Raw genomic sequence first — 16,113 nt, 5'->3', positions numbered from 1 at the left:
CACACACGGCTCTGCTACATCCACCTTGTAAAACCCCTCCTGACCCCACACAAGTACACACACGGCTCTGCTACATCCACCTTGCTAAACCCCTCCCTGACCCCACACAAGTACACACACGGCTCTGCTACATCCACCTTGTAAACCCCCTCCTGACCCCACACAAGTACACACACGGCTCTGCTACATCCACCTTGTAAACACCTCCTGACCCCACACAAGTACACACACATGGCTCTGCTACATCCACCATGTAAAACCCCTCCCTGACCCCACACAAGTACACACACGGCTTTGCTACATCCACCTTGTAAAACCCCTCCCTGACCCCACACAAAGTACACACACGGCTCTGCTACATCCACCTTGTAAAACCCCTCCCTGACCCCACACAAAGTACACACACGGCTCTGCTACATCCACCTTGTAAAACCCCTCCTGACCCCACACAAGTACACGCACGGCTCTTCTACATCCACCTTGTAAACACCTCCTGACCCCACACAAGTACACACACGGCTCTGCTACATCCACCTTGTAAAACCCCTCCCTGACCCCACACAAGTACACACACGGCTCTGCTACATCCACCTTGTAAAACCCCTCCTGACCCCACACAAGTACACACACGGCTCTGCTACATCCACCTTGTAAAACCCCTCCTGACCCCACACAAGTACACACACGGCTCTGCTACATCCACCTTGCAAACCCCTCCTGACCCCACACAAGTACACACACGGCTCTGCTACATCCACCTTGTAAACCCCTCCTGACCCCACACAAGTACACACACGGCTCTGCTACATCCACCTTGTAAAACCCCTCCTGACCCCACACAAGTACAAACACAGCTCTGCTACATCCACCTTGTAAAACCCCTCCTGACCCCACACAAAGTACAAACACGGCTCTGCTACATCCACCTTGTGAAACTCCTCCTGACCCCACACAAAGTACAAACACGGCACTGCTACATCCACCTTGTAAACCCCTCCTGACCCCACACAAGTACACGCACGGCTCTGCTACATCCACCTTGTAAAACCCCTCCTGACCCCACACAAGTACACGCACGGCTCTGCTACATCCACCTTGTAAAACCCCTCCTGACCCCACACAAGTACACACACGGCTCTGCTACATCCACCTTGTAAAACCCCTCCTGACCCCACACAAGTACAAACACGGCTCTGCTACATCCACCTTGTAAAACCCCTCCTGACCCCACACAAAGTACAAACACGGCTCTGCTACATCCACCTTGTGAAACTCCTCCTGACCCCACACAAGTACAAACACGGCTCTGCTGCATCCACCTTGTAAAACCCCTCCTGACCCCACACAAAGTACACACACGGCTCTGCTACATCCACCTTGTGAAACTCCTCCTGACCCCACACAAAGTACACACACGGCACTGCTCCATTCACCTTGTAAACCCCTCCTGACCCCACACAAGTACACGCACAGCTCTGCTACATCCACCTTGTAAACCCCTCCTGACCCCACACAAGTACACGCACAGCTCTGCTACATCCACCTTGTAAACCCCTCCCTGACCCCACTGTCCCACACATAAACGGTACCTCATCCATCCAGACCAGCACAGCAGTCCTGCAGCCGCCCTGATCATGTGACCCCTGACTCCTCCCCTCCTGTGACCTCATCACAGGTCCTGTGTCAACACCGCACACAAGATTACAGTCGAAGGAAGCGATGATCATTGGTGGCTGTAAGGGGCTGCGTCACTGCGTGGGTCCCTCGCGGAGGGCGCAGGATGGGGTCAGTACATGGGGGGCGTGGCGTCGGCCGGCGGGTATCCCCCTTAGGGCGCCCAGGAGTAGAGAAGTCCCTGCACATGTGGCGCTCCTCAATTGTATGGAAAGGCTCAGACTTGCGGAGCGTCCCAAGTACAAGGCTGGTTGTTAGTGATGGGAAGTTCGGCTCTTTTTGGCGATTCGGCTCCGCTCACCATAAATAACCGGCTCTTTTGGCTCTTTTAACGGCTCTTTTTTTAATATTAATCCGTTTTCCACAGTCCTAGTTCCAGGTCTTTGCCTGTAAAGTGAGGGCCTCATTCTCCACATATATAAGGATCTAGTGACGCAGTGTAAGCTGTTATTCAGCATTGCTGTCTCCTCAGATTGTCAGCTCTTGTGATCAGGCCCCGGCTCCTTGGTTGCAGAGTCTTACCATGTATTCCTTTCTAATCTGTGGCGTTTTTTGTACATGTCCTGTCTGGATTAGTAAGTGCTGCAATCTGTGTTGGCGCTGTATAAGAGTATAATCCGTGAAAGGTATGTTGGAAGCACTGTGCCAACACACACTCCAAAATATGTAAGCAAAGCCTACTGAATAGTAAAATCAGACACTAATGGTACTGTCACACTTAGCGATGCACCAGCGATATGACGCGGTCAGGATCGCTGGTACATCGCTAAGTGGTCGCTAGTGAGCTGCCACACAGGCAGATCTCACAGCGACATCGCTGGGGACGGGGGTCGCTACTTACCTGTCACACTAGGCGATCCTGCGTCCTCCCGCCCGGCTCCACGCTCGTCGCTCCACAGGAAGCTGACGACGAGAAACAGTCCAGCCTGATCTCGCGCGATCAGCGATAACCAGCGGGGGAGCGGGTCGCAGGTAAGTATCACACACAGCGATATCGCTAGCAATATCGCTATAACGTCACAAAATCAGTGACGTTATAGCGATATCGCTTAGTGTGACAGGCCCTTAAGAGCAGCTGCCTGGCAGGGGTGCTCGGTGTCGCACCCTCACTGATCAGGCATTGCTGACCTATTCTAAAGGGGGTTTTACACAGCAATATCGCTAAAACGTCACTGATTTTGTGACGTTATAGCGATATTGCTAGCGATATCACTATGTGTGATACTTACCTCCGACCGCCCCCCCACTGTTTGTCGCTCATCGCGTGAGATCGGCCGGCTCCATTTCTCGTCGTCAGCTTCCTGCTGGCGCCGATGAGAGACGCTGGACGCGGGCGGGAGGACGTCAGGATCGCTGTGTGTGAAAGGTGAGTATCGTGTGCTGTATCGCTGCTGCATTGCTGTGAGATCTTCCTGTGTGGCAGCTCACTAGCGATCATTTAGTGATGCACCAGCGATCCTGACCGGGTCGGATCGCTGGTCGGATCGCTGGTGCATCGCTAAATGTAAAAGGGCCTTAAGGTCAGCCAGCATTAAAGTCACGGACAACCTCGCTTGTGTACTTATTTGAAGCCTGCACAATGATTTGGACCAGGGCCAGTTTTGTTTCCATATTACACTGAAAAGATCCTTTCTGTTCCCCCACTGGCACCCTTCCTCCTGACTCCCCTATTACTGCAGTGTAATAAAGTCATGTGCAGTAAGAATAGTTTCATATCGGCACTGGTGATCTGATAATTAACCAGTAGTAGCCCAGCGGGACGTCTATTCCCCCAGACTAGTAGTCCGCACCCTCATTGCTGCAGTCATTCCCTCTTGGACTCGATTTATTCGCATCCGTGTTTTTTCTGCAAATGGATGCAAACGCATGGAACTGCACCCTAATGAGGATCTGGTTGGAAATGTGAAATTCTGACTTCTGGGGCAGAGGATAGAGGGAGAGAGGAGAGAGAGAGACTGGTGAAAGAAAAAAAAGAAAATGGGGCTCGGAGCCTGCGCAGTATGAAATCCACATGCAGATTGGACGCAGGCATCCTGATTCAGGTGTGTCTACATTGACAATCATATGTTTTTGCTGACACATATCAGGATGTCTGCAGATTTTTTTTAACACCCAAAATCCGCAACAAGCTGTATTTTGGGAGAACATGGAAAATCCTGATGCAAACGCAGGTCCGTGCCTCCCTATGTTAAGTATAGAGATCTAATCTGGATCAGGATGCATCAGGATTGCTACACATCACAACGCACCGTACCACAATGCTAGTGTGAACGCAGCCCCACTCGTGCAGCCCCTAACCAGGAGCCCCCATACATGCTCCCAATACATTTTATTACCATTACCACACTGTAACACAGGGCACAAGCCCTTCTAGTGAGGCAGGAAAGATCCCTGTATGACAGAGCAGCATGCGGACATAGTCTAGATTATGTCTGCAGTCTGGTCCCATACAGCAAGTCCCATCCGTCACCACTGAAAGTCAATGGAGACGAAAATGGATCCATGTGTATCCAAAATATGCAAGTGTGAAACCAGCTTAACCCCATAAGGCCATGTGCACACGGTGCGGATCCGCAGCGTTTCAGGCTCTGCAGCAGATTTAGCTGCGGTGTACAGTACCATTGTTTTCAATGGTAAACTGAAAAACGCTGTGCACATGCTGCAGATTTTTCCGCGCGGATTTGCTGCAGGTTCAAATCCACAGCATGTCAATTCTTTGTGCGGAATCCGCTGCGGTTTCAAACCTCCATTGTAGAGATGTGAAACCGCAGGGCTAATCCGCAGGTCTTTTTTACCTGCAGATTTTTCCAAATCCGCAGCACCAAAAATTATGTGTGCACATGGCCTAATTATTGGGGCTGGACCTAGATCTCTGCACAGTCTTGCCTGAAATCACTTTATTATATTGCTTACCCTTAAGCGGGAGTCACACTAAGCGATCTCGGTAGCGAGATCGCTGCTGAGTCACAACTTTTGTGACGTAACAGCGATCTCACCAGCGAGATCGCTGTGTGTGACAGCGATCAGCGAGCGGCCCCCCTGCCGGTATCGCTGATCGCTGCAAGAAACCTCTGGACATTTTTTGGTTGCTGATCTCCCGCTGGCCAGCACGCATCGCTGTGTGTGACAGGCGGGAGACAAGCGATCAGCTGTAAAAAATAAAAAATATTGTTATTCTCACCTTCCGACCTCCCGCGCAGTCTTCCCGCCTCTCTCCACGCTCCGGTCCCAGTAATCCTTTGCACGAATGACCGCGAGACTTCGCGCTCCCGCGAGACCGTGACGTCTCGCGGTCATTCTCGCAAAGGATCACTGGGACCGGAGCGTGGAGAGAGGCAGGATGGCTGAACGGGACGTCGGAAGGTGAGAATAACTATATCTTTTATTTTAATTCTATTTTTTACAGGGACGGCAAGCGATGCCGGGCACTTGGCATCACTGTGCTGATCGCTGGTGAAGCTGTCTGACAGCTCACCAGCGATCCTGACACCTTGATATCGGTGTCGGTATCGCTGGTAAGTCGCTTTGTGTGACTCCAGCTTTACCCTACCCTCCGCAAGAACTGACGCTTCTCCCTGTAGGGTTCCTGTCCTGTGTGACTGTCCTGTTTCCTCTTCACTCACTCAGTGCTGCACTGCTGCTGATGCTGAGCTGAGTCGGCTGACTTTAACTAATAGTATGCTATACTAAAGTATATGTGAGAGTCTACATGAGACCAATTTGCTGTCACTTGAGTTTAACCCCTCTACAGTCACATGCCATATACTGTATGCCATGCATGCATGTCTGAAGCTAGGAGGAGTATATCACTTTAAATATTTCCACTCACTCCAGCACAGACAGCACACATTTCTCTCTGTCTCCTGACAGCTCCGCCTCCTCCCAGATAAATCTCTGCCACTGCCTGGTGCCAGAAAAAGAAAAAAAAAAAAAAGAACCGGCTCGTTCACAGTGCAGAGCCGGCTCATTTCGTTCCCAGCGGGGAGCCGGCTCTTTGAATCGGATCGTTCATGAACGACACATCACTACTGGTTGTTATGGGCGCTTTCATTAGGCCCCTGCTTGACGGGACGGAGCCTCCTTCCTTGTAACGGGCTTAGATGCCACAATTCCATTTACTGCAGCACCAAAGGGGTTAACGTGCTGGACTCTAGGTATCTAACCGCTGAGTTGGCGACCTGCTCCCTGGCACCTTCCATCAGAGATACAGAACGGATGTCACCAACCTCTGTCCGTTAGGTGTAGTCTTCCAGATTAGCAATAGGTGTAAGTGTTAGGGAAAGTCTGAGATGTCAGAAATCTCTTGCACAAACATTTGTTGTTTTTTTTACCTCAGTATCTTGTGCTTTGCTGGTTTTTGCAGAATGGATCGTGTCACTTCTTTCAGCGGTTTTCACCCATTGAAAGTAAAACATCGGCGCAGATATCAGATTTAGTCAGGATTTGTCCCAAAACCTGACTAAATAGAATAAGATTTTTTTTTTTTTGCACTAAACTTCATCAGCATGTCCAAGAGACAAATATAGGGTGACAAAAAGCACAAAAAAACAAGCAAATTCTCCTTTTTTCCTGCTGATTCTTTCCTGCCAAGAGAGCAGGTTTTGCTGCAGAAAAAAATGCTGAGAAACACCTAGTGTGACCATAGCCTTACTGTTACCACAGCGCTGACCACCCACCTCCTTTCCAGTAATCAGAGGGGCTGATACATGAAGCCATTTACACCAAGTATTCTGCCATAAAATTTTTGCACAACCTGTAGTTTTGCAGATGTTTGAGACTTTGGCATCTTTACGCCAGTCCTGGACGGCTTGGCATTATAGATGGACGGACCCCTGGAAATTCAGGTTTGGCCGAACAGTTAAAAAAAAGTTTGGGTACCCCATTCACTTGAATGGGGGGCCCGAACTTCCAGTATTTGCCACGCTTTCATGTGCATAACAGTGCGGCAAACACTGCTTCTGATCAGCGGTAAAATCATTACTGCCAGTCAGACAGCCACGGTTCTCATGCTGACAGCGTGAGCCCACAGCTGTAATCGGAGGTATAAAGTTTACCTGCTGTCACTGGGGTGGGCTGATGGGAGGACTGCTCAAGAATAGAGGGGAATCAATGCTGATTTTATTTTTTAATTATTTATTTAGCGCACAGGCACCAAGGTCACTCTAGTTCTGGAGCCCAGCTGGGAATGCAGCCTCCATGACCGGCGGTAACCTCAATGACGTCACCGCTGCTCGCAGCAGCTCATTCCTCAGTTCTCATCCTGGACGGTTGCATCTTAGCACTGTCCAGGTTGAAAACTGTTTACCCCCAGACATGGATTACGGCGTGGGACAGAACAACGGACAGATTTATTTTTGTTTTATTACAGGAGATGATTACTTCAATAGAATGGGTGATGACGTGAGTATAGTTTAATTTAGAATCACTAAAGGAGTCTGTGTCATTCTTTCAATTAAAAGAAGGACTTTATTCTGGCTGTGTCTTTATTTACAACTAGCTGAAGATCCCGGCGCTGCCCGGGCATAGTAACTGTGGTTAGTTATAACAAATTATAATTATCCTCCATCCCATAGTCCAGTGCCCATATATCCATAATACATATCCACGATCCCATAGGCCCGTGCCCATATACCCGTCATACATATCCTCCATCCTATAGTCCAGTGCCCATATACCCATCACACATTCTCCATCCCATAGTCCTGTGCCCATATACCCATCATACATATCCGCCATCCCATAGTCCCGTGCCCATATACCCGTCATACATATCCTCCATCCCATAGTCCAGTGCCCATATACCCATCACACATCCTCCATCCCATAGTCAACCGTTATGACATCATAATGAGCGGCAGGGCTTGCAATCTATGATGAATCAGCGTTGCCATGGCAACCATTATGACATCATAATGAGGGGAGGGGCTTGATACACACACACTTTTTCCCCATTATGTAGATAGGGGCAAAATTGTTTGGTGAATTGGAACGTGCGGGGTTAAAATTTCACCTCACAACTTAGCCTAGGACGCTCTCGGGGTCCAGACGTGTGACTGTGCCAAATTTTGTGGCTGTAGCTGCGACGGTGCGGATGCCAATCCCGGACATACACACACACACATACAAACATTGAGCTTTATATATTAGATATAACTATAGGATTTGTAATGGGTAGGTGTCTTATAGAAGCCCCTCCATTACTAATCCGTGGGCTTGATGTTACCGGGCAATACAAAGGTGACATCAACCCCACAAATATGAACCCCCACTTGCCACCGCTTTTAGAACAAGTGGCAAAAGCCGGGCAAAGCGCAGAATTGGCACATCTAATAGATGCGCCTTTTCTGGGCGGTTGCGAGGTGCTGTTTTTAGTCTGAGTAGGCCATTATCAATGACCCCTTACCAGCCTTAGAATACCAGCCCCTAGCTGTCTGCTTTAGCAAGGCCGGTTGTCAAAATGGGGGGACCACACGTAGTTTTTTATTTAAAAAATGCGTGAGGACCCCACTATTCTTGATAACTAACACTGACAGCTGAGGGTTGCAGCATTTTGCCTGGCTGGTTATCAAAAATACAGGTGAACCCATGCTTTTTTTTTCTTATTATTTAGCACGCAGGCGCTGGCTGATGAATACTCCCTTCAGCCGATCATGTTCTCGTGTTATTAGCGGCAGCAGGTATAGGCTGATGGGATCTGTATTCCCATCAGCCAACACCAGTGACCGGAGGTAAAGTTTATAGCTCCAATCACAGCTGCGGGCTCATTCTGTCATTTGAGAGCGCGAGAACCGTGGCTCTCAGAGCAGCAGTAATTATTTTACCGCTAATCAGAAGCAGTGTTTGTTGGGCTGTCATGCACATGCCAGGGCGACAAACACCCATTGTTCGGTGGGCCGAACAGTAACAAGGACTTCCTGGTGAAGTTTGTGTTCAGTGTCCGTGCCAAAACAGTAGGTGTTTGGTACGAACGCCAAACTTTACTGTTCGTGTTCGCACATCTCATCTCGGCATACATTTTGAAAAGTGGCTGGAGTCTTGCTGGGACGGCGGTGTAGTTGCAGTGCTGACAAGTCCATCATAATTTACACCACAAAAGAGACATAAATTCCAAAAGAAATGTCCACCGGTCCCTGCCTTGAGTACATTTCTAGCTGTGGCGCATGGCAGCTAAAAGATGCCTCTAAATGAATTTGGCGCATTTTACTCCATCATCAAGAGTGGCGTGATAACATCAGCCTTGATGAATTGGGGCCTTAGCGTTGTCCTCATCGAATATGAATCTTTACAATGTTGTCCATCGATTTCTTCATGGTAACCACTGCAGTGACCCTGTTCTCGCCCCACAATAATCACAGTTTCCTTCCTCTCTTTACAGTATTCAGCATTCTTGAAGATTGATGTTTGAGGTGAATCTGTAAGTGCATTTGCTTTCTGGATTATTTTTTTTTACAGCCAGAAGTGCTCTTTCTTAAAATAAAAAGACGAAAAACCCTGTTCAGCAGTTCCAGCTTGTGATTATTGCACCCCCAATTGACTTGTTTCAGATGGTAGTAGAGAAGGGAACCAGTCAGCCGAGTCTTGCTGCCCAGATATGTACATTTGCAGCCAGGTATGTTTCTTTTTGAAACGCTCTGGGATTTCGAGAGACCATTCCATCCACTGGAGCGGTGCGGGGAGAAGCCAGCTGTGGCCTCAGTCTTGTCTCTCACTATGATCCTCAGCCGCCTTTTAAAGCTTTGTTTTCTCTAAAACGCTGATTTTTGCCATCTCTCTTTGGGCAGCTTGAATTGACTCCCTTTACGAAAATAGAAAGTAAGCCAGTAATCACTGACCACTTAGCTCAGAGAGTAATTCTACAAAATACTTATATCACCTCTTTTCAGGAGAATTGAGAAAAATTCTGATTGCTGGTCCCAAGATCACTAGAATGGGGGTCCTCATTCCTTTCCCTGAAAAGTTGCACATGGAACCTGCAGCTTCGTTCATTGTGTATGGATGGAGGAGGCCGAGGACATGGCAGCTGGATGCTCTGCTGCACAGATGGAGGAGTAACAAGTAGAAAGGAGATCTTTATCCCACTGCAGAGGGCTCTGGTGACACTATATCTCAATTAGTTGTGGAGACCTCACCCACAATAAGGCAGGATAAAATAAAGATCCGCAGTGATGCCACAAGACTGCTGGAGACAGTAACTGGATTCCATTGTCCTGTGCACCTGTCCAGCCCACCATCAATGCAGGACAAGTACAAAATCAGCAGCAGAGCTCCAAAAGCAGACTAACAACTTATTTTTTTTAAATTTTGCAGCATTACAGATTTTTTTTAAATTTTACTGCATTTCTGCCTTTGCTCATTCATCACTAGTCACAGCAGTACCTTTCCTCATTCACCAGTAGTCACAGCAGTGCCTTTCCTCATTCACCAGTAGTCACAGCAGTGCCTTTCCTCATTCACCAGTAGTCACAGCAGTGCCTTTCCTCATTCACCAGTAGTCACAGCAGTGCCTTTCCTCATTCACCAATAGACACAGCAGGGCATTTTCTCATTCACCAGAAGTCACAGCAGTGCCTTATCTCATTCACCAATAGTCACAGCAGTGCCTTTCCTCATTCACCAATAGTCACAGCAGTGCCTTTCCTCATTCAACGGTAGTCACAGCAATGCCTTTCCTCATTCAACGGTAGTCACAGCAGTGCCTTTCCTCATTCAACGGTAGTCACAGCAGTGCCTTTCCTCATTCACCAGTAGTCACAGCAGTGCCTTTCCTCATTCACCAGTAGTCACAGCAGTGCCTTTCCTCATTCACCAGTAGTCACAGCAGTGCCTTTCCTCATTCAACGGTAGTCACAGCAGTGCCTTGCCTCATTCAACGGCAGTCACAGCAGTGCCTTGCCTCATTCACCGGTAGTCACAGCAGTGCCTTGCCTCATTCACCGGTAGTCACAGCAGTGCCTTGCCTCATTCACCGGTAGTCACAGCAGTGACTTTCCTCATTCAACGGTAGTCACAGCAGTGCCTTTCCTCATTCAACGGTAGTCACAGCAGTGCCTTTCCTCATTCACCAGTAGTCACAGCAGTGCCTTTCCTCATTCACCAGTAGTCACAGCAGTGCCTTTCCTCATTCACCAATAGTCACACAGCAGTGCCTTTCCTCATTCAACGGTAGTCACAGCAGTGTCTTGCCTCATTCACCGGTAGTCACAGCAGTGCCTTTCCTCATTCAACGGTAGTCACAGCAGTGCCTTGCCTCATTCAACGGTAGTCACAGCAGTGCCTTGCCTCATTCACCGGTAGTCACAGCAGTGCCTTGCCTCATTCACCGGTAGTCACAGCAGTGCCTTGCCTCATTCACCGGTAGTCACAGCAGTGACTTTCCTCATTCAACAGTTCAACAGTAGTCACAGCCGTGCCTTTTCTCATTCAACAGTAGGCACAGCAGTGCCTTTTCTCATTCAACAGTAGGCACAGCAGTGCCTTTTCTCAATAACCAGTAGGTACAGCAGTGCCTTTCCTCATTCAACAGTAATTACAGCAGTGCCTTTCCTTATTCAACAGTAGTCAAAGCAGTGCCTTGCCTCATTCACCAGTAGTCACAGCAGTGCCTTTCCTCATTCACCAGTAGTCACAGCAGTGCCTTTCCTCATTCACCAGTAGTCGCAGCAGTGCCTTTCCTCATTCAACAGTAGTCACAGCAGTGTTTTTGCTCATATTACCATTAGTCACAGCAGTGTTTTTGCTCATATTACCATTAGTCACAGCAGTGCCTTTCCACATATTACCAATAATCACGGCTGCATCTTTCACCATTTCATGTGTAGTCACAGCAGTGCCTTGCCTCATTCACTAGTAGTCACAGCAGTGCCTTGCCTCATTCACTAGTAGTCACAGCAGTGCCTTTCCTCATTCACCAGTAGTCACAGCAGTGCCTTTCCACATATTACCAATAATCACGGCTGCATCTTTCACCATTTCATGTGTAGTCACAGCAGTGCCTTGCCTCATTCACTAGTAGTCACAGCAGTGCCTTGCCTCATTCACTAGTAGTCACAGCAGTGCCTTTCCTCATTCACCAGTAGTCACAGCAGTGCCTTGCCTCATTCACCAGTAGTCACAGCAGTGCCTTGCCTCATTCACTAGTAGTCACAGCAGTGCCTTTCCTCATTCACCAGTAGTCACAGCAGTGCCTTTCTTCATTCACCAGTAGTCACAGCAGTGCCTTGCCTCATTCACCAGTAGTGACAGCAGTGCCTTGCCTCATTCACCAGTAGTCACAGCAGTGCCTTTTCTCATTCATCAGTAGACACAGCAGGGCATTTTCTCATTCACCAGAAGTCACAGCAGTGCCTTATCTCATTCACCAGTGGTCACAGCAGTGCCCTTTCTCATTCACCAGTAGTCACAGCAGTGCCTTTCCTCATTCAGCAGTAGTCACAGCCATACCTTTCCTCATTCACCAGTAGTCATGGCAGTGCCTTTCCACATGTCCTCAATATTCACAGAGATCCCACCCCGCAGTCGCTTATGATTTATTCACACTGCAGGGCTGGAAATCTTGGGCATGAGAGCCGCAGAGAACGGCGCATGCGCAAGATTCCCAGCCCCGCAGTGTGAATAAATCATAAGCGACTGCGGGGCGGGATCTCTGGCCGCACGGTATGAAGGCCAGGATGTAATCTGAGAGCACGGGCACATTGGGCAGCTCTAACTGCGCATGCCCACGAAACTATAGTACAGCGCAGGTGCCAGCATTTCAAAAGAACACTGAGGAGGCGGCGCCAAATACTGAAGAAAGAAATGACTGATGGATGCGAGGCGTCTGTCAGAGGGGGAAAGACCTGCCCGCCTGTGAAAAGTCAGGTATTTTTGAACAATTTTATAAACGATTATTTCTGCGGTGGAAGGGACGCTAAGTAAAAGAGCCACCTTGACAGAATGCAGCATTAATGCTGCACAAGGTGGCTCTTTTACTTCAAAACGCCTAGGGGGTGACAGGTTCCCTTTAAGTTGAAGGCTAACGTTAAAAAAAAAAAGATACATAAAAAACAAAAGTATTAATGAAAAAAGTCTAACTATCAATAATATATAACTTTATTTTTAAAATTTTATGTCTAAAATGTTATGGTTAGGAGGAGCAAAATACTTGTCCGTGGCACTTGCAACCCACGCTATACCACTGCTTTCACAATATCACCAGTAGTAACAGCAGTGCCATTCCAGATATAACCATTTTTTACAGCAGTTATTTTACACATATCACTCGTAATCAAGACAGTAACAAGTTTTGATTTGAGCCATTATTTGAAAATGGAAAGGTATTATATAGGTCAAATTAAAACTAGAGGGGTCCGGCTACTGTACATTATGCCATACTATACCATAATCCAGAGAGCAGGACCAGTGTGAGGTTCCCTCGTGAAGGTCTCTTCATAAAGTTGCCCATATAGTCTCCTGACTAATACTATCATTGCATGCATCCAAGAAAAAGGCAAGACTCATCACTAAAGTGGATGGATCTCCATTCTGGCTTTCATTGCTGTTTTGGTCTGCACCATGATAGCCTTTGAGAGCTATGGTGTGTGGTCAATTAAAAATCTGTAGCTGGAAGTCGGGCTTGTAGCCCAATGTTGTGCAAATGCAGACATGGTAAACACTGGGCGCAGCCTTATAAGTCAGGTAGGGCTAAGTCTTGAGAAGTGACAGACCTATGGGCTAGCTGCTTGCAGACTTGCATAGAAATGGTGTTTATGAAAAGAGGGAGCAATATATTGGACTAGCTGAAGAGCCCGGCGCTGCCCGGGCATAGTAACTAACTACGGTTAGTTAGTGTGCAAAGCTGAGTGTATAGCCCCGCCCACGCAGCATAGCCACATTCACTATTACATCCCACATAATCCCGTCAGCCAAAGCTACCGTACTACTACCCCTAATATCCCATACCGTTCCGTCAGCCAGAGCCACCGGACTACTAATATTCCACATCATCCAGTCAGCCATAGTCACCGGACTACTACCCCTAATATCCCACATCTTCCCGTCACAGCCGCTGGACTACTACCCCTAATATCCCACATCATCCCGTCAGCCATTGCCACTGGACGACTGCCCCTAATATCCCACATCATCCCGTCACAGCTGCTGGACTACTACCCCTAATATCCCACATCATCCCGTCAGCCAGAGCCACCGGACAACTAGCCCTAATATACCATTTCATCCCGTCACAGCCGCTGGACTACTACCCCTAATATCCCACATCATCCCGTCAGCCAGAGCCACCGGACTACTACCCCTAATATGCCACATCGTTATATATAAAGCTGAGTGTAGAGCCCCGCCATAACCATGATTAAGGGCGTCTAGCCAGAAACGCGTAAACAATGTTCTGTTGTCTGAACAGCACTCAATAAATCACCAGAGCACTTCAGCTGGATCATTTCTTCTTTTATTACTACCCCTAATATCCCACATCATCCCGTCAAAGCCAGTAAAAGTAGAATATTGAAATTGCACAGAAACATGGTTCACTAAGATCCCAGGTCAACTTGTAATTTGTCCGGCTGAGTTGCTCATGGATGTACAGCATCTGTATGCAGTATAGTATCATATTTAATGGGTTGCTATGGGAAAAGCATTATTATTATAAGTGTTATATGGGTATATTCAGGTGAATTATGGGGAAAGTAGCACTTTAAAAAAACTCACAGCATCAGAGCACAGTAACACATCAATAATGCATAAAAGTGTCTGTGAGAAAATATTAAATCCACATGACATTTAATATGTGCACTTTTCCTACATTCATGTGTGTCACTTAATGATACCACACAGGAGGGGGGATTCATTTCTGTCATGTACTCACTGTTCCTTTCTGGGGGACAGACGATGGCTGGACCTTATGTTCCTGGGGATGCTAGATTTCTCCCACCATGTCAGTGTCTGCTGAGGTGTTGTCAAGTGGGAAAACTTGCCCATAGCAACCAGTCACAGCTCAGCTACTTTTAACTAGCTCTGGTGAAATGAGAGATGCTTAGTGATTGGTTGCAAGGAAAACTGTTGGTCATAGCAACCAATCACAGCTTAGCTTCTTTTGAACAGCTCTGGTGAAATGAAAGATGCTTCGTGTTTGATTGGTGATACACACACACACATTGATTTTTATATATAGAGATAGTACGTTCTGAAGAGAAGCAAATATTAATATACAGATATACACTGGTGCTGCCAATAGAAAGAAAGAGCTGCTGGTACCTAGACAGAAGCTGTGCTTTTTCTGCCAAAAAAGGGTTAAATGAGTAAATAGAGGAAGGTACCGCGCTCACAGGACGATTCAGTAATGATAAAAGTGAAAGTAAACGGACAGGAGATACATATCTACCACGCCAGCAAGATACACTAATGAACGGTGACAGAACTTATGCAGACTTACCCTAACTCTGCTGAATGAAGGTGCTGTGCCGATCACAGTGAATGATTCACAGAATTGCTGGATAAGTATGTGACAAGCTGGGAGGATGAAGTGAATGAGCTCAGGGTTCCTGATGAAGAAGCACGCTTTACTTTGAAACGCGTAGGTTTTTGGCCCCAGCTAGGCTCCATATCCTTAGCCTGTGATGTCACACGCTGTCAGTGCAGAACAGTGTCTGCCCCCTTCAGCCGTGCATCCAGGACGTTACCGGCCGTAGCTATCCTGGCTCTGCCTGGCTCTATTCACTACTTGCACTCCATTCAGCTGAGCTCATTCACTTCATCCAGCCAGGAGGCCTAATCAATTGAATGGAGAATCGCTCAGGTGGGCAGAAGATGAGGTCCTAGAGAATGCTAAGCTGAATGAAGGATTCCTATTCTCAGATAATACGGTCGTAAGCAAACTTTTGTCTATAGTGGAGAAGAAGCTAGAGCATCGGCATATTGGGACACGAGTTCTCCTAAAAAAGAGCTGAAGATGCAGTGGCACAGGAAGGAACAAGTAGTTCTCATCGAATTGACTTTAAGTTTACTAGTGGCTACATCACAACCCCAAAGTACGATTGATCCACCCTCATACTTAATGGTTGGCGAGATGTTCTTTTCCTGAAATTCTTTGCCCTTTTCTCTCCACACACATCTTTGATCATTGTGGCCAAAGAGTTCTATTTTAACTAGATCAGTCCACAGGTCTTGTTTAAAAAAATAAATCAGTTTGTTGAGATGTTGTTTTGCATACTTCTGATTCTGAATTTTATGGTGAGGATGCAGGAGAGGTTTCCTTCTGATGACTTTTCCATGAAGGTTATATTTGTGGAGGTGTCTCTGAGAAATAGAACAATGTACCACAACTCTAGATTCTGCTAAATCTTTCTTAAGGTCTTGTGTAGTCAAACGGATGTTTTGATTTGCCTCTCTAGCAATCCTATGAGCAGCACTAACTGACATTTAGCTTGGTCTTCCAGACCTTATCTT

The sequence above is a fragment of the Dendrobates tinctorius genome, unplaced genomic scaffold (assembly GCF_039654945.1).
Source record: "Dendrobates tinctorius isolate UK_male_01 unplaced genomic scaffold, ASM3965494v1 ptg000030l, whole genome shotgun sequence".
In the NCBI taxonomy this organism is placed as follows: Eukaryota; Metazoa; Chordata; class Amphibia; order Anura; family Dendrobatidae; genus Dendrobates; species Dendrobates tinctorius.
The sequence above is the reverse complement of the archived record's forward strand: the minus strand, read 5'-3'. Positions refer to the sequence as shown.